Below are 20,864 nucleotides of genomic sequence, written 5' to 3' on the forward strand. Positions count from 1 at the left end.
ACGACGAATGCTGAAGGAAACTCTGAGCTTAGAACAAGTACTCCTGGCTGCTTGCTCTGAAGAGCGGGATGATTGTCAAGCGACTGACATGAAGGCACCCAAAGTGTGTAAGTCATGAGCATGAAATGTAAGCCAAAGTACAAGTCTAAGGGACACAAGTCAATGTCTGCACAGAAAAAGAAAATGTGTTACAGATGTGGACTGCCATTACCACATGAGGGTACTCTGCATAGGGACCCCTAGAGTACTACTGGTTAGGGGATGAAGTCCCCTTAACTGCTGAGGGTCATTGGAGGCCAAGAACCCTTATTGTTGCCACAAATAAGTACCCTGCAGCGGGATTGTTGAGACATCATTGGAGGCCCCACCTCCTTTCTCAATCACTCTGTAAAGTGACCTCCTGGCATACTACTGGTTGGGGGATGAAGTCCCCTTGGCTGCTGAAGGTCGTTGGGGGCCAAGACCCCTATTGTTGCCACAAGTAAGCACCCTACAGCGGGATTGCTGCAATGTCGTCGGATCCTCACCCCCTTTCTCAACTATTCTGCAAAGGGTTTGCCAGAAAGAAGGCTGTACTTGTGGAGCTGTTACCTATAATAAGACACTCAACACCAAAGCTGCCGCATAGAGGCCCAGAACAACTCCTTATACCATCATCAAGTAAAGAGCCCCAATGAAGAGCCAAGACGAGATCCAAGGTCTAAGAGTTGTTAAGACTGACCCCGATGCCAGCCTGTCACAGGGAACTATGGAGACTCTGCCTGATCCAGTTTCACAAGAAGTGCATGAGAGGCCACTTCTGTATACAAATGTATATATGGCTGGTGCATTTTTAAAACCGCCAACTGCATTTGATACTGCCAAAAAACACAAAATTGGCAATAGATGGAGAGCATTGCGGGAGACTTTCTAAGATTTCATAGATGCAATGCATAAAAAAGAGTCAAAAAAAGATTATAAAATATCCGAGAAACATGGGTGGTGAAGGGGTGAAAGAAGCCATGAAAAAGATACCACAAGAAGATGAAGTGACTTATGATATAATCAATACAGACTTGAATGTCAAATTTAACCCAGTGAAAAATGTGGATTATGAGATATACATATGCAGTCAAGAATGCCAGAGACCAGATGACATCATTGATGAGTTTGTTAAGAGACTGGATGTTCTAGTGATACACTGTAAATTCAATGAATTTGATGATGAGGAAGCTACCCGCCTCAGAGTAATCAATGGATGTCTGTCAGATTCATTTCGACGACGAATGCTGAAGGAAACTCTGAGCTTAGAACAAGTACTCCTGGCTGTTTGCTCTGAAGAGCGTGCTGATTGTCAATCGACTGACATGAAGGCACCCAAAGTGTGTCAGTCATGAGCATGAAATGTAAGCCAAAGTACATGTCTAAGGGACACAAGTCAATGTGTTACAGATGAGGGTAAATGTCCCACCATTGGACAGATATGCATCGGCTGTGGTAAAGCGAACCATGCTCTGACAACTTGCAAGTTGAAAAGAAAAGCAAGTGCCTCACAATTTGAAGGCAAAATGGCTGATCAAACGCTACCTCTGCAACATTCAGTGCGCTGCCACAAGGCTAAGCGGTCACACCAACTGAGGCAAATCAACACCAAACCTAAGTCGATCGTCATCTAAATCATCAACAAAGAGTTCCTCAGTATCAGTTTCCAGTGAAAGTGACAATGAAAATTGTGCAATGTTGATGCTTATTTGAAAAAGGCATGCACATGTGGGACTAGTCAAATGTAAGGAAAAATCTGAAGTGAGGAAAAACCAACACGAAAAAGCATCAAACACATTTAAACACTGTCCGAAGATTACTCTAAAGAAAAATGGGTGTTCACTACCATTCACAATTTACAGCAGTGCGTTGATAAATATCATGCCTGAGGAGTAGTATCAAGAATTGTCTCAGTTCCCACAATTTACAAAGTTAAACACTAAAGTATACACATGGGCTGCCTCCATGCCTTTAAAAACTCAAGGTACATTTGTAGCCGCAATCAAACATATGAAAACTGTGCTACAAGTGCCTATTCATATACTTCAAGGAACAGCTTCAAGTGCCTGTTTACCGATGTTGATATGTCTTTGATATCAGTGAACTACAATATAAATGCTCATCATGAAATTGTAAGTCAATTTCCTTCATTATTTCAAGGGTTAGGAAAACTCAAAACAATGAAAGTAAAATTCTGTTGCTCAAAGAGACAAACAAGTTGCGTTTCACTTGCAAGAAGCTGTTGAAAAGGAACTTCATTTGTTGCTTAAACATGACCTCATTGAATGTTCCACTTGTCTGCCATCGTGGGTTTCTCCCGCTGTAATAGTGCCTAAAAGAGACCGTAAAGGAGCTGTATGCATATGCATTGGCATGAGTCAGGTCAGCAAGGCAATTGAGCGAGAAAGACATCTTGTTCCGCACATTGCTGATATGATGACTCAATTGAATGGTGCAAAGTTCTTCTTTCGACCTAAATACAGGATATTTCCAATTGGAACTTGAAGATAAACTCAGGTACACTACAGCCTTTTCTACACATCCTGGTTTATTTCGCTACAAGCAATTGAGTTTTGGTATATCCTGCAGAACTTTTCCAAGACATCACTCAACGTATAATACAGCCTTTAGTGAGTGCATTTTAGTATAGTGATGAGATATTGGTTTTCTGAGTCACATAGAAAGAGCATGACAAAGCTCCCATGCCAGTTTGTCGTTTGCTGAATTATGCAGGCTTAACTCTTAATGATGACAAATGTGAATTCCACAAGAAAAGTTTAAATTCTTTTGCCACGTCTTTTCTGATGTGGGTATTGATCCTGAACCGGCTGAAGTACAAGCATTGTCTACTGCAAATCCCCAACAAAACATTTCTATGTTACAATCAGTCTTGGAATGGCCAGTTACCATTCTAGATACATGCAAGACTTTAATACAGTCAGTGCACCATTATGAGAACTCGCGAAAAAGAAGGTGTCTTTTCATCAGTCATGCAAATGTGAGAAGAGTTTCAAAAAAATCAAGCAAGCCATTAGAGTGCCACAGAAATGCACTACTCTGATCCCAAACTATGTACTGAGGTTGTAGTTGATGCTAGCCCTGTTTGATTTGGTGCAATCCTTGCACAGCTCAATGGACAGCCAAATACCCGGAGGCATATTGTGGCATTTGCCAGTAAAAGCCTGTCACAAAAAGAACATGCTTACTTGCGGCCTGAGAAAGAAAATGAAGCAGTGGTTTGACCTTGCGAATATTTTCATGTGTTTTTGCACGGAAGACCCTTCACAGTAGTGACTGATCATCAAGCACTGCTGATGATGTTTGGCAATCCCAACGTCAAGATGCCTACTAGAATTGAGTGTTGGGGTTTGAGGTTATAAGAATACTACACGATTCTTCATTGTCCAGGGAAATATTAGAATCCTGTTGATTATTTTTCAAGAATGCAATTGCAATGCCCTGGTAACCCATCTAAGACAGCACAGGCTAACATTAATTTCACTGTGAAATTGAGTACACCAATTGCCACATATTTAGAACACATTTTTATTGCTATGAGTCAAGCTAGGGACATGTTAAAGTTAAAACCCATTATTGTTCATCAATTATGGAACCTGCACGCTAGTCCTCTCATCAATGACAGTGAGTATTTGAAGTTCAAAAATGTATGAGATAACTTTCAGTGACTCAGGAAGGCCTAATTCTGCAAGGTACATTAATTGGTATTCTTGAGATTCTCCACAAGTAATCGACGTTGCCCATGAGGGACATCGAGGAATAGTTGACACTAACAGAGAGCTCTTTGTGATGGAGTCTGGTTTCCATAACTCACTGAAAGGGTCAGAAAAAGAATTGAAAACCTGTCACATATGCGCCCAACCGCCACCAGATGCCAGGACCCCAGCTCAGATTCCACCAGATGTAAGTAGTGCATACTCTTACGCAGTTCTCTACAATATTTACGAGCAGTGTCATTGCTCTACATCCCTGTAGCAATGTTGTATGCATAGTTTCCCTCAAGTTCCAATGAGTCCTGTAAACTGTATACATTGCAAATTCAACTGTATTGTTGACTATTGTAAAGATGTTAACGGATGTGAGGAGTTGAGAACTAAGGTGTATTCACCCAATATAGTTTCGGCCTCAAGTAACCCTGGTGTGGATGCCTCTGCTCTGCCTTCCCAAAACACACATCTATTTAATAGTTGTTTATGTTATATTAGGTCCCTACCTAAGCATTCAATTAAATGTTGGGCTCTTTTTGCTTCTCTATTCCAGAAATTGGCTTTTTAACAAAAACTTGGCTAAGCTCTACCTCATTACCAGCCATAACATTGATTGTCCAGGAAAACTATCAACTGCCGAAAGTCGACAGATTAGGTATAGTCGGTCGAGGCATTGCTATTGTCTTTCAGTAAACAATCAAGTCCTCTATTATAGACTCTTTGAGTGTAGACTGGATAGAAATCTGTATTTTTACATTAGAATTTAATTATAAAGATTGTTGGAAGGGTGCTGAGCTCTATTGGCCTCTTGGCCCGAAAAAAGATTTTAGTCATCACCTGACCATATATTTAGCGACTTATGTGTAACAGTTTCTCCTGCTTGGTGATGTAAATTATCATGGAGAAGGTTTTTTGGTCAGGGAAGTAGCCCAACTTTTATCATACAGCTAGGCCCATGCATCAAGCTAAAATGTGCTCGCAAAAATAGAAAATAGCTTTTTGCGAGCGCTTTTTAGCATTTTCCAATGCATCAACCAAAAATAACAAAATAGCAAATTTAAAGAATCGCTAAGATAGGGAAAGAAGATATTGCAATTCCTTATTAGCGATAAACAAAAATCTGATAGCAAATAAAGATTTGCTAAAATAAATCACAATACTATGCATGTAAAATCGCAAATAGCGATTTTCTTGAAAATCGCTATTTAGCAAGTGCAGATTAAGGGGAATCACAATCAGGCGGTAAGAAAAAATACAAATAAATTCAGCTGCAAATCGTCAGAAGGCTATTAAAACTGACCCATGAGGTCAGAGAGGCTTTTCACAATAGCAGCACTCTACGTTTGTTACGAGGAGGATGAGGATCCATGCAGCAGGCCAGGCCAGAAGGAGAATACAGGAGAGGATCTTCCAGCTGCGCATCATTTTGTTGGGACAAACAGCAGAGGAAATATATGATAAGTACAGACTGAACGCTGCAATGATACTTTACTTAATAGCAGAATTGGAACCACTAATGCAACGCCAGACACTTAGGACCCATGCCATCCCAACTCATGTCCAGGTGCTAAGTTGCCTGCACCTACTTGCGTCAGGCAGTTTCCAGGGGGTAGTGGCAGTAGCTGGAGGGGTATCGCAAAGCTCCCTTTCACGGTTCTTCAAATCCTTCATGATGACTATGATCCACATCACCTTCCCCACAACCCAACAGGAATTGAACCAAACAAAACTCGACTTCTACCAAGTAGCAGTTTCCACATGTGATCGGATGCATAGTTTACAACAACGTAGCCATATGTCCCTGTTCTGCTTGGGTTTTCAGATTAGATAGAACCAGCTCACCAGAGCCTCACTAGCCCAGCCAGAACCTTACTCTCTCCCCTCCCTAGGACCTATTCACAACAAGTATCTACCCCCTAAGGACAGGGAATTCCTAAGATACATACCCGGTACCTCCTATAATACTCGCAACCAATGATCTCGCGGTCCCAGTCGAACCCAGTCAACCTACCCAACCGGCAGCATTAGAAACACAATGATCTCGCGGTCCCAGTCGAACCCAGTCAACCTACCCACTCGGCAGCAGTAGAATCAATGATCTCGCGGTCCCAGTCGAACCCAGTCAACCTACCCACTCGGCAGCAGTAGAACCAATGATCTCGCGGTCCCAGTCGAACCCAGTCAACCTACCCACTCGGCAGCAGTAGAATCAATGATCTCGCGGTCCCAGTCTAACCCAGTCAACCTACCCACTCGGCAGCAGTAGAATCAATGATCTCACGGTCCCAGTCGAACCCAGTCAACCTACCCACTCGGCAGCAGTAGAACCAATGATCTCGCGGTCCCAGTCGAACCCAGTCAACCTACCCAACCGGCAGCATTAGAAACACAATGATCTCGCGGTCCCAGTCGAACCCAGTCAACCTACCCACTCGGCAGCAGTAGAATCAATGATCTCACGGTCCCAGTCGAACCCAGTCAACCTACCCACTCGGCAGCAGTAGAACCAATGATCTCGCGGTCCCAGTCGAACCCAGTCAACCTACCCACTCGGCAGCAGTAGAACCAATGATCTCGCGGTCCCAGTCGCACCCAGTCAACCTAACCAACCGGCAGCTTATCCTATGATTACCATTACACAAAGGGATCGATCTCACTATTCATCAGGGGTATAGTACTACATTATTTTAGATCACACAATGGTTGCCAAATTAGGTGATGTACCACCTATCCCTCAATCCAAGAGCTCCTCTCTCCCTTATTCAGTTACCACTTACCTGACCAGGATTAGCATCTGTTCACATAGTAGCATCTGACTAGAAGCATAGGTTATCTTTTCATGCAAGAATAAGGAGCACACTATGTAAAGGTTATTATCAAATGTAAGCCCTCCTCTCCCCCTTGTTCAGACCCACATGGACGGGAGATGCATCCGTTCACCTGCACCTGACTAGAAGAAAGGTTAGCCCCACTAGGGACAATAACGTCTACACACTGGTTCACTAAGTACTTTATTTCTCATCGTTACACATAAACACATAATACCACATTACAACACATAGCCTGCAAAGGAAAGTAAAAGATTAGGCTGTACACTGTAATAAGAAAGGGTCGACATCACCTTATTAATATGGAGTCCACAGTCAGCAGTCATCTAGGTTCCCTTCTCGTCAGGGCTTTTAGTTCGTCTTGAAGTCACACCTCTGCAATCATGGGTACACGGCGGCACCGCTATGCGCTGTTCCCTTCACTCCTCTCTAAGCCCCTGGGACCTTCCTCTCATCAGCTACTCTCCTTTCCTTGCTGGTCTGCTAGGAGAGTGTATGTCTCTCGATTCTTCTCCGCCTTTGGACTGGTGTCTGTCTTCCCTGGAATAAGTGATAGGTTTTCTACTGACGGCCAGATATTGCCTGCAAAACTAACTCCGCAACTATCTCGGGCTTTCACTAATATGGAGGCGTGTTTCTTCACGGAAAATTCCAGCCAGTAACCTGCCGCCCACCAAATTCTTGTACCTCCCCGTACCAAGGACACGTTCCCAGCCGGCCGGCCTGATGTTGTGTCTTCAGTATGAAGAAAAATACAATCCTTCGACAAGGGCCGGCCTGAACCGGTTCTCTCCAAGCGAACAACACCTCGTAACTAAAACATTACACTTGACCTAGAAGCATCCCAAGCTGCCGGGGCAGAAAGAAAGATGGAGTCTCTCCCGTTTGAGGCCTACCAGGCCCGAATTCAGCATAACTCCATGGAAAGTATACTAATACCCTAACTAAAGGACGAATTATCCCTAATACTAACGAATCTATCCCCTAGCCTATATATATAAGCCCTAATCTAGGGAATAGGATACAGAATCATGTCAAAATGCCTTGTAAATAGGCTCTATCCACTATTCTAACCCATGTACCGGAATGATAAGAGACTGAAGTCACCATCAATCACCTTTCCTCCAAAAAGGGCCGGGAAAATCGAGCAGAACATTTCACCCTTGACTTCAGTCTATTATACATTTATCAAACGGAACTAACATCTGTGGAGGAATAATAGGAAACAAAACTAACTGATCTATGTCTAGTACCAGGTTTGCAGTATTGAAGTAGAGAAGGAATACACTGAATAAAGCAACAGATAGCAATTAAAATGCTAATAGTAATCAGAATACCCCCTAAAATTTGACGCAACATATGTAAATCAGGTAGCCAATTAAAGAGCCAGTCAAACCAGCCCTGGTCAATGTGTTTTCTAACCTCTTCCGTCAGGTCGTGAAGTTTGTCTATGTGAGCCTGAATGGATTTCGTATGATCAGATAGGTTAAAACAGCAAAGACCCTCAAAATCGGAACAGTCATGTCCATGTTTAAGCAAAAGATAATCAATAGCCGCCCGGTTCTGCAAGATAGCTCTACGTTCACCCTGGGCGTCTAGTAGTATGTCAGACAAAATCGTAGAAGTATGATTAATGGATTTCACCATCCAGCAGGCCATTTTCTCGATAGACTTGGCATTATAGACCGCCAAAGCAGGAACACCAATAATTGAAAAGGCTAAGCTAAGGTATTCAGATTTGGAATATAAATGCATAGACGAATCACAATCCTCTTGTAGCATTACGGCATCTCGGATCACACGGGAATTAGCATGGGGATGTGAGGAAAACATCAACAAACTCAGTCTAGTAATGGCACAAGGGCCTCCGGAAATGTTCGCGGGAATATATGGCCAGGATGTATTACCACAAGAAAAAAGCCAGCCAGAGGGTAGCAACATTGTACGGTAATGACTAGGAGTCACTACTAAACTCTTACAGGTGAGGTTCCGTAAAAATTATTACGATGTTCTGGGCATTGCCGAATATGGACGAGTTTGGTATCTACGAACCGTAAATGGCGAGTTCGGCAAGTGTGTGTGTTTTCGCTACGCTACCTGCCAGGGTTCGTCTAATATTACGCGTTCTTCATCTGAACCCTCGGGTTCCATTTTAGATACGGCATCCATTTTGTTTCTTGCCCTCACGTAGTCAGCGAGCAGATAACTGTTCGCCCCCTGACCCTCTAGTTCCCAAGCCTTGCGGAAGACGCATATTCCTTTCATGCGTCTTTAGGGCCGGAGGAATGACACAGCAAAGGCAAATGGCTCAGCTTGAGGGTAATCTGGTCGTGCCGGCTTATTATGACAGCCTTGCAGGTGATGGATCCAACTCTTTGATCCTACGATCATGCTTCCGATATTACCCCCACACTCTTTTCTCTATACGTGTCTGACTTCCTTGCAGCTGCTCTTGTCTCTTCTTCTTTGTCATTTACAACTCTAAATAGGTATGCCTAATGGTGGGAAGATGTACTTTTACAGTTGGGAACCGGCATTGCTATTGTAATTATATTCCGGGATTCTGAACACATGAAAGCGACCTCTTTAAGGTTTACTGTGAGAACCGGATTGTAATCTTTTGTCCACATGTTATGCAATGGCAACATTCTGTATAAAAGAGAGCGACCTACAAACTCAATTTGAAGCAGACTCTCAGAACCTACACACTGTTGTACTTCTTGTGACTTTTGCCTCCCTGCAGTAATAAACGCTGATCTTTGACGCCGAAGGAAGTATCCCGTGTCTCTGTAATTTGTGCGCCGAAACAGGTATCCCATGAAGGTTATAGGTGTTGTTCCCTGGCACCGCTGGTACTGTTAAAAGTCCAGTCCTTCAGTTGGCGCCCAACGTAGGGCTACTTCAGCGGTACCGGTCCAAAGCCTGATGAGCGTGAGGAACTTCGTGTGAAATCTCCGAGGGAAGGTGCACCCCGCTTCATCGATCCTGTTGTCGAAATAAGTGGCCCGAAGTTTTTCCCTGCGAAGATTCCCGCCTCCTGACGGCTGCGACGGACCGATGCCCTGACTGTCGACCTGTCTTCGACGCCCGGCGCAGACCTTACGTACAAGCGAGACGACAGACGGGCCTTCCTGGTGACGCCATTGAAGTTCCGAGTTAAGTATTTGTGGGTCGCTCCCAGTCCTTAGTGGTTGTTCTAGCTCTTTGAAAGCTTTGTTGTAGCCTTTAAGGCTTTGTTGTAATAGCTCACCGAGCTTTGTAATAGCCTCCTCAGGCTTTGTTGTTAGCTCTCCGAGCTTTGTGATAGCCTTAAGGCTTTGTTGTATTGCATGGTTCCATTGCATTTGTGGTTCTTAGTATTGGTTCTTAGTATTATTTGACAGTTGCAATTGCCAAAAACCGGGGGTTTTGACTTACACGAGGTTTTATTGCTTCGGTAATCCTTGAAGTTTGATACTAGGTTAGTGTGCACGATGCCTAGCCATAGTGGTTTGTTTCGTATTTTCCAATGTTGCGCAATGGATTCCCGGTTGGAGGACTCGTGTCCGATACCTCCAGTTGGAACTCCGATACATGATCTTTATAGTCGACATGGGGTGGGTCCTATAATATATAATGATTACTGGGTCCGCTATACAAAGAAAGACGGTGACCTTAGATGGCCACCACATGGAACTTTTGAACTTTCGATTTTAGATAATCTTGAGGCTAAATTATTTTTAAAGAAAGCTAGGCCAGCTATGTTTGATTCCTTTCGGATATGGCGTAAAGAGGCCAAGCAGAAAGAAATCAAACAACTTAAAAAGGATCAAAAGCAAGGGTTCGTTCCGATAATGCAAACTATACGAGAATGTAAACAGGAAAAAGAAGAAAAGGAAATGGAAATCTCTACTAGATTGCATCACATGAAAATAGATAAATGTTATCCGGTTTTACCGAATAATCTAGAAAGGAAAGAAGAAGATTTGAAGGAGGATTCCTTGCTGTCATATTTGATGAAATCACCACCTCCTTATGTACAGGGTGCTACTGCTCCTGTAGCTGCTCCTGTTGTTCCTCCTGTAGCTCCCCTTGTTGCTCCAGCGGCTGCGGGTCAGCCCGTTGTTAACCCTATGTTTGTTCCGCCACCTGTCCTTGTTCCTACTGCTCCTGTACCTGTACCTTCGCAGACTGTTGTTTCTGCTACTCCGACTACCTTGTCCGTTCCTACTATGCCTTCCTTCACCTCCAGTGTTGTTGCCCCTGTTTTTCTTTCTCCTTCTGTTCGTAAGCGTGTTCCTAACTCTGTTGCTACCCTTTATTCACCTCTTTCTGGTCCATTATTTTCGTCTAATTTATCTGAAACTCCTCAAAGACGGAGTCAGATCCCTAGTGGTAGGGAGAAAGAGACATTAGTAACCATGGCACATAGGTGGTTAAGACATCCTGCTAACTACACTCCTCGTGTGGTCTTTGACACGTTTTCTCAGTTTAATGAACCTACGCAGAGATTTGTGTTTGAGGAGATGTGTAACTTTTTGAGGGAAGAATGGTATAACGATGATGTAGATAATGTACCGTCCGACATAATTGAACTTCAGAATCACTTTTTGAACGGTATGATTATAGGAGACGATGTACGACGTGCCGTGGAACGCTTATTAGCGTTCAGATCCACAGCACATTCTCGGGTGTCCTCAGATGATACCACTGAGAATTGGAAAGCGGCTCCTGGTCAGTATCCTATGAGAGAGGTTCCGCCACTGTGGGTGCCTGGTGATCCTAATGCAAACCCTGTGGTTCTACCGCATTTTCGAAGGGTATGGATACATCTTCCATGGAAACTATCGGAAGTTTTGCAAGTGAAACAATCCTTACCCGATCCGCGTAAAAATCCGGCTGGTTATTATAAGGAGTTATCACAACTGGTGGAAGCTTCTATTATGAACCTTGCCGACATCGACATGTTGTTTGGCAATGTTGTACCGCAACCAGTTTGGGCCAAAATTCGTCAAGCTAATCACGCAGTTGAATTAGGGGGTGATTGGGCTGCATTGATAACGGCTGATGGACTACAAGTTGGTGGGGCTAAGCCTGACCAGCTAATCTTAGATTTGCCTCAGAAAATCATTACGCTCATGAAAACTCTCATGCCAGCGATGAAGGTGAACTGGGATAAGTTATCAGCTTGCAAGCAAAAGAAAGACGAGAGTGTCTCGGATTTCTTTACAAGGTTTGAGGAAGCGTTTGTCGACCACAGCGGCCAGGACATGGGCGCTGAGGGAGGCCAGCGGTTATTCGTTGACAAATTCGTGTCGAATTTGTTGCCTGAGCTAAGCAACAAATTAAAGAATTCAGAGAGTGCGTGGGCAGTTTCAACCCCTGCGCAAATACTAGCAACGGCCCAGTATTATGAGAATAGGGAAAAGGAAGAAAGTGATCGTGTAGAAAAGAAAACGAAAGAACTCAAAACAAAGGTTTTGTTGCAGCAAGCATACCCTCCACGATCAAACCAAAATGATTCACAACAGCAGTATCGACCACGAGCACAGCCCGATAGGATGCAGCCGCGCTCTGACAACTTTGATTATAGATCTTCACTTGGGTATAATCAGTGCGCATATTGTAGGAAAGAGGGACACCTAAAATATGATTGTCTTGCCTTACGGGACCGTCTGAATGGTGTGTCGACACGTGGAAACCGTGGTGGTGGTCCCCAACAGGCATCACGAGGTAGAGGTCGTGGTTCATCCCACAATCAGATTGATCGTCATCAAAATCAATCGGATGCGAATAATTGTTTTGACCAGCGAAACACGGGGTCAGTTCGATCTGCACAGTATAATGTGGACGATTATTACGTAGAGCATGAGACTGTTGTAAATGACCATTACTAGGACAGCCAACGACAAAGAGAGGGAGTAGTGTCAGTTCCGGTCGATCAGAGTGGGCCTTACGTTGCAGTGGCTACATCGGGTGTAGTTGAGCCTTTTCTGTTAGACACTGGTGCGACAAAAAGTTCCATCATGCATTCGAAACTCCCTGGCGCACCTTTGTCTGGCTTAACGAACGTTTCCGTTGGATTCTCTGGCGTCCCTGTTAGTAACCCAGTCTCTAGTCCTTTGCCTCTTATGATTGGACCTCGTGAGCTAACGGCTCCACTGATTCTATCTACAGGTTGTGGTGAGAATCTTTTGGGCCTGGATTTGTTGAAACGACTATATGCAACATTGTATTGTTCCCCCGAAGGAGTGGAGCTTACGTTGGGACGGAGAGTGATCTCTCCCATGTATTTGTCGGTCGATAAATTCCCACCGGAATTGAGTTCCCTCCCTGCGTCCTTATGGGCCACAGGTCCCAATGATGTGGGCCTGTTAGACATTCCACCCTATGTGATTCAATTGAAACCAAATGCGCGATTACCGCGTTTACCTCAATATCGTATTTCTCTTGAGGGCGAACGAGCGCTGTTAGCAATCGTTCATGATCTCATTGGAAAAGGTGTTGTTGAAGAAACTCGTGGAAATGTGTGTAATAGCCCTGTATTGCCAATTCTGAAACGAACTGACCCAACTAAACCTCCTGTGTATCGTTTCGTAATAGATTTAAGAGAGGTTAACAAAATAGTGGTTCCACAATTTCCTGTGGTTCCCGACATTACAGCCTTACTAACAATGATTCCGGCATCTGCCTCCTGGTTCACGGTGATCGATCTAAAGAATGCTTTCTTTAGCATTCCGATTGCAGAGGAAAGCAGAGACCTATTCGGATTCTCATTAGGTGGTCGCAGTTTTAGGCTAAAACGCACTCCACAGGGCTACTGTGAGAGTCCGTCAATCTACAGCCAAGCACTTAAAGGTCAGCTTGATGCCTTTGTTTTACCGACGGGCGCGGCTTTGATACAATACGTTGACGATCTTTTAGTGGCAGCTGATACAGAAGCTATTTGCAAAACGGCTACAGTATCATTATTGCATTATCTACATGACTTACATCACAAGGTATCGCCTTCAAAGCTACAGTATTGTTGTCAAGAAGTAACCTATTTAGGTCACTTATTGTCAAGAGAAGGGAGAAGGTTGACCCCAGAGAGAATTGCAGCAATTTCCCGAATGACTGTGCCAAAAACCCAGAGAGATGTTCGCGCCTTTTTAGGTATTACGTCCTATTGTAGACAATGGATTCCAAATTTTTCATTGTTGGCGAAACCATTGATAGCCCTTACGTGCAAAGATGTTCCATCCCCATTGCCTTGGTCTGAAGAGTGTCGGAAAAGTTTTTCGGAATTGCGTGATGCGTTGTGTTCGGCTCCTGTGTTGGGCACTCCTGACTACAGTAAGCCGTTTACAATATACGTTCATGAGAGGGATGGTTGCGCGTTGAGTGTTCTGACACAACCTTTTGGTGGCAAACAACGCCCATGTGCCTATTTTTCTTCGACTTTAGACCCAGTAGCAAGAGCCTTGCCAAGTTGTTTAAGGGCAACGGCGGCAGCTGCGGCGTCCATTCGACAGTCCGCAGGTTTAGTCATGAATAATATGCTCACGGTAATGGTTCCGCATGCAGTTGACACTCTATTGAATCGAACGAAAACTCAACATCTGACGAGCGCAAGATTGTCTGGATATGAGTTAACGTTGCTGGCCAGTCACATACGGATAAAACGATGTAATGTGTTGAATCCAGCAACATTGCTGCCGATCGACACAGAATCAAGTGGTGAAGCAGTACATGACTGCTATCTCAGAACTGAGGAGGAAACTAAGGGTCGTATTGACCTAAAAGATACTCCATTGACAGATCCCGATGGTACTTTGTATGTGGATGGTTCCTGTTTTAAGTTGCCGAACGGTGATGTGACGACTGCGTATGCTGTAGTAACATTGAGAACGATTGTGGAAAGCAAAAGACTAAGTCAGAATTCGGCTCAGGCTGCCGAGTTAATCGCATTGACGAGAGCGTGTGTGTTGTCTAAAGATAAACGGGTGAATGTGTTTACAGATAGCCAGTATGCGTTTGGTGTGGCACATAGTTTTGGACGATTGTGGAGAGAGAGAGGATTCCTTACGTCGCATGGCACGAAGATTCAACATGGTCAGCTTGTAAATGATCTTTTAGATGCACTCACATTGCCTAAACAAGTGGCTATAGTCAAATGTAGCGCACATCAGAAAGTAACAGATGATGTGGGTCGTGGAAATGCGTTTGCGGATGAAACGGCTAAAGAGACGGCTAAAGATTTGACGAACAGAATGTATGTTACGAGCTCAGTGAGATGGCCAACAGAGACTGGTATGTGTGAAGACACATTTGAAAGTGTGAAAGGAATACAGAATGAAGCCACTGAGACAGAAAGGACTAAATGGAGAGAGAGCACGGGAAGATTGGATGAGAATGGATGTTGGGTTGATCTATCAGAGAAGCAGAGATGGATGTTACCGGATGCGTATGTGCTCGCTGTTGTTACAATGGCTCACGGTATGGCACACATCAACACGAAAGGCATATGCAAGTTGTTGTCTCATGTATGGAAGAATGATGGGATTACTAAGTGCGCTGAGAGAGTGGTTAAGAATTGTATGGTGTGTTTGATGCACAATCCTGGTAAGGGCACCCCCACTCCACCTGGCCATTTTGCCCCTCCTACGTACCCTTTCGAAGTTATCCAGTTGGACTTTATCCACATGGAGAGATATAATAATTTGAAGTATGTGTTGGTTGTGGTGTGTGCATTTTCTAGGTGGATTGAGGCCTACCCCCTTAAGGATAATACGGCTTTATCCACGGCAAAAATTTTGCTCAAAGAATATTTTCCCCGCTACGGAATGCCTCAGGTCGTATGGTCGGACAACGGAAGTGAGTTTGTTGGGAGTGTGATGAAGAGTGTGTGTCGCGGTTTAGGGATCGTGCAAAAATTTCATAGTGCAAACCATCCACAATCAGCAGGCTTGGTGGAAGGATATAATGGCACTCTAAAACTGAAATTGGCTAAAATTCAGGCAACAACTGGTTTATCATGGCCCGACGCTTTGCCTCTGGCTCTCCTGTCGACCAGGGCAACTGTACACTCTCGAGTAGGGCTCAGCCCATATGAGATTGTGTTCGGCCGTCCTGCTAATGTATGGGGAGTCCCAAGACCTAAAGAATTTGACAGAATTGAATACCCTATGTTGATTGATTATCTCTATGATCTGACTGCTAAATTGAGTTTGATTCATCAACAGGTCTTTGAGTCTCTGCCATCACAAACAGAGGGTCCTGGTCATCGACTTCAACCAGGGGACTGGGTCCTCATACGGAACTACGGAAGAAAACGAAACCTTGAACCAAGATTTGTGGGCCCGTTTCAGGTACAGCTGGCTACGAGGACGGCGGTTCGACTACACGGACGCCGGAACTGGGTACATGCTACCCATACCAAAAAAGTCCCGCTTCCTTTGCCATCGGACACCTGGATAAGAAGAGGTCTTTCTTCATCTGAGACCGACACTCCACAACGTTTCGTTCCATTCAGCGAAGCTCGGTTTGTATCTGACACCGTTGTTGACTCCCCTCAAACAATTTCTTCCACGTCAACCTTGGAAAATGTGACTGCTGAACAATCGCCTGAACAATTGAACACTCCTTTGCCGTCCAATCCACTGTTTGAAGATCAGACTAACCCTGGAAGTAGTCGATATTTTCTTCGTCCACGAACAAGCCACAAATAAAAAGATTTTTTTCTAGGTTCTACATTGCTCTGAAAACAGTGGACATTATATATTGTGTATCTTTTTCTTTTTTCGTACAGCCAAGAACATTATTTAGCTAGAACCTACCATCCAGGTTGACCGTAAGGCCGTGCGGGTACTTCCTTCTGTTTAGCAGCTATCGACACAAGGTTGGTTTCTATTATCGATTTCTGGGAACTCCTGGAAATTGATAACCGCTACTCAGAACGAGGTGCGTCAAGAACGTCGCGGACGGTCGTTAGGGGATGGAATCATCATTGTCTGAGCTGTCGAAAAGAGAGGAAATTTTGGTGCAAAGATCTGCATTGCATAAAATATTTCATACGAAATGGTTTTCCTTACAGGTGGTCATGCTATTCCTAACTATATCTATGTTGCTGGTGGGAGGAGTATATTATGGGTCCCAATTCTTATTGTCTTCTGCTACATCTACTCTCCCATCTCGTGATCTATATTTTGTTTCTACTGTCTCTCCACATTCCTTTTATCTTCTGCCTCAACACGAACAAGTCAGACGTGCGGAATTCAGTAACAACTCTTTTATTCAACTCTTGCATCAGCATCAGTTAGTGGTAAACACTACCAACTGTTGGGTGTGTGGGTTAATGCCACATACCATGGATAAGGGTATTCCGTACTTAGTTCTGCCTTATAGTGCACAAGGGTCAGCTCGAGCATTACAAACTATGTTCCGTAGCGCACTAGATTCCTACCCCCATCGAGAACCACGCTCAGCAAACTCTGGTCCTGGTCCGTACCACAAGACTCTGGCGAGAGCTATTGCAGACTTAGATAGAGATATTTTTGACGCATCGCTCATCCCAGAGGAAGAGGTGCGAGCATATAAGGAACTAAGTGAGGCTGAGTACAGCTTATCAGTGGGTGAGAGGCAGCTTAAAAGCTCGCCACCGATATGGATTGTACCTCACCTTGGTAATTTCTGCTTGAAAGGTCTTGGTCGAAATCCGAGAGCTCAGTTTGGGGAGAGTGCTTGTACCGAGACGTATGTCTTACCAACGCTCTCCTCCCCTGTCTTCCTGCCTGCCAAGGGTACTTACTTTGTATGTTATGATCAAGCCTATACGTGGTTACCTCATGACTTCTCGGGTACCTGCTATATTGCGAATCTTTTGCCTCCGACTTTCACTGTGGCCTCTGATTACCACAGAACTAGAATTGCGAGAGGTGTGGTTAGCAAAGAAGATACTTCCGGACAAGAAGCGGGAGACTTCTTTAAGGGTTTCCTACCGTTCTGGGGACCGATGGTTAATAGCAGGAACTTGAGACAGTTAACTCGTGTAGTAGAATCAACTGCCAACATAACTGCAAATGCCCTTGGTAATTTGACAGCCGAGCTCCAGGCGGATAGACTGATGACGTTGCAGAACCGTATGGTTCTAGATATCGTTCTAGCAGATAGAGGTGGGGTTTGTAAAGTCATCCATTCGAGCTGCTGCGTATTCATACCTGATAACGCTCCAACGGTTTATCAAGCCATCTCTAAGTTGCACAAAATTTCGGAGTCCATACACGTGGACGAAGGAAATTGGACGCTTCTGGGATGGTTTTGGGGGCTGATATCGACTTGGGGTTGGAAGATTCTGATGATCATAGGGGTTGTTGTGACATTTCTGTTCTCATGTTGTCTTTGTGTGCAATGTGGTCCTGCCTTATGTGGCCTCTGTGCTACGACGTGTATAAGACAGCCCGTTGTCACCAAAGAGGCATTGAAGGATAGAATAATGTATCAACAACATCTGGATGATCTGATGAGTATCGAAATCGATTATGATTCTGACTAGTGCTTGCCTACATGAGGGCAAAAGGACCGTCTGAGGTTCCGTAAAAATTATTACGATGTTCTGGGCATTGCCGAATATGGACGAGTTTGGTATCTACGAACCGTAAATGGCGAGTTCGGCAAGTGTGTGTGTTTTCGCTACGCTACCTGCCAGGGTTCGTCTAATATTACGCGTTCTTCATCTGAACCCTCGGGTTCCATTTTAGATACGGCATCCATTTTGTTTCTTGCCCTCACGTAGTCAGCGAGCAGATAACTGTTCGCCCCCTGACCCTCTAGTTCCCAAGCCTTGCGGAAGACGCATATTCCTTTCATGCGTCTTTATGGCCGGAGGAATGACACAGCAAAGGCAAATGGCTCAGCTTGAGGGTAATCTGGTCGTGCCGGCTTATTATGACAGCCTTGCAGGTGATGGATCCAACTCTTTGATCCTACGATCATGCTTCCGATATTACCCCCACACTCTTTTCTCTACACGTGTCTGACTTCCTTGCAGCTGCTCTTGTCTCTTCTTCTTTGTCATTTACAACTCTAAATAGGTATGCCTAATGGCGGGAAGATGTACTTTTACAGTTGGGAACCGGCATTGCTATTGTAATTATATTCCGGGATTCTGAACACATGAAAGCGACCTCTTTGAAGTTTACTGTGAGAACCGGATTGTAATCTTTTGTCCACATGTTATGCAATGGCAACATTCTGTATAAAAGAGAGCGACCTACAAACTCAATTTGAAGCAGACTCTCAGAACCTACACACTGTTGTACTTCTTGTGACTTTTGCCTCCCTGCAGTAATAAACGCTGATCTTTGACGCCGAAGGAAGTATCCCGTGTCTCTGTAATTTGTGCGCCGAAACAGGTATCCCATGAAGGTTATAGGTGTTGTTCCCTGGCACCGCTGGTACTGTTAAAAGTCCAGTCCTTCACAGGTCATATTATTTTGAACAGAAGTGCATGATTTCGGTGACCTCCGGAAGCAAAGAGTTCTTTCATGAGCCGTGAACGATGTAGCGCCTTTCAGTTTTAAACGTACACACTCAGAAATAGCATTGGGATCACAAGTAAGAAAGAAGCATAAATCACCCTGCGTAATATTATAAGTTGTTATCTGGGACTGGATCAAGGGTGTTGAATCGGACACCTCAGTACATAAAGGGCAGTATTTATGTGTAGCAACATCTCCCAAAAGGACATTAGGACGGGCATTCGATACATTAAAAATGTGAACCAAAGTTTCCAACGAAGCAGGGACAGCAACTAAACAAGTCGCTAGAATGTCAGTCACCGACCGCATCGGCGTTAAGCAAAAATGAGGGGCATTGGTCACCCGCTTGGCCAAGGTAGTCCAAAAGTTCGATGATGAATCCCACGCAGCAAAGGAACGCGGCATCCGGGTTCTCAAATCAGCCCGGGTCGATGGGTTCCCGCCTCTCCCGTCGTAGCAGTCCAAAAGGAGTCCAACGCCGACACATCCTGCAGCAACAGTCCAGAGAATGATCTGAAAGAAGATCAAAAATAGGCATTATTCATTCTCGTAGGTAACATTTGTCAGCTGGGACAGCTTCCCAGCTATCTTTCCCTGGTCTCATAACAAGAATTGTGTTATCATGACCGGTAGCAATGACTTCAGCCTGTTCAGGGGGATTCTTAGGCGATTGCACCCAAACTCTAGCTCCAGGATTATCCGTAGAGCCGAAACCTTTTTGTCCTCGTACAGTTAGCAACGTTGGGGCAGCGCCTTTTGTGATCTCACCACTGAAAACAGGCATTATCAACAATTGAGCAATCCGGTCAGTTTTATGAATCGGTACATCAATCTCACTGCTATTCAGCAGGAGCACCTTAATCTCTCCCTGATAGTCACTGTCAATGACTCCTCCAAGTACCTGAATGCCCTTTACAGCCAGCCCCGATCTGGGGGCGATTAATCCAAAATTTCCAGTGGGTATACAGACACCAACACCGGTTTCAATGATAACTCGATCTTTACTCTTTATTATAGTATCATTCATGGCATGCAAGTCTAAACCTGCCGACCCTGGGGTCGCTCTACATGGAGCCAATGCTCCAGAGGTAATTTCCCAGTAGTCATTAACTTGATTGGGCTTCGCATTGACATTTGGAGGAAACAAACCCATCAATGGAGATTCAGCATTTAGAAAGGGACGATTATTCAAAATGAACAGCGCTTGGAACAAATAATCCCTCCAATTCTTATATCTGTCGTCAGTCAATTTACGCAGTTGATTTTTCAGCAAGCCATTCAATCTTTCGATCAGGCCCGAGGCCTGAGGATAATACGGTATATGAAACACCCATTCAATATTATTCTCCACACAAAATTCCTGCACCAATCTTCCACGAAAATGGGATGCATTATCAGATTGAATTTGGAAGGGGACACCATAATAGAGCATAATCAATTCCAATGTTTTGATTGTATTCACTTGGGTAGCTTGTTTACAGGGGAGGGCCACTAACAGGCCACTGTATGTGTCCACAATAGTGCAAATGTATTGACAGTTTTTACTCATTGGAAGCGGACCAATATAATCAATTTGCCAAATTTGAGCGGGCAGCTTCCCGCGATGTAAATGGCCTTTAACAATCTGAGGCACTTTTTGCTGCCTAGCATGCTGACAAATGGGACAATGCAAAATAATGTCTTTAATTAAATCTAAAGGAATATAAATTCCTCGATCAGCAGCCCACCTGCTAGTGGCTTTCTCTCCATAATGTCCTGCCTTCTGGTGGGCCCATTTCGCCAATCCTTCCATA

Source organism: Lissotriton helveticus, chromosome 9 (assembly GCF_964261635.1).
Source record: "Lissotriton helveticus chromosome 9, aLisHel1.1, whole genome shotgun sequence".
Lineage (NCBI taxonomy): Eukaryota > Metazoa > Chordata > Amphibia > Caudata > Salamandridae > Lissotriton > Lissotriton helveticus.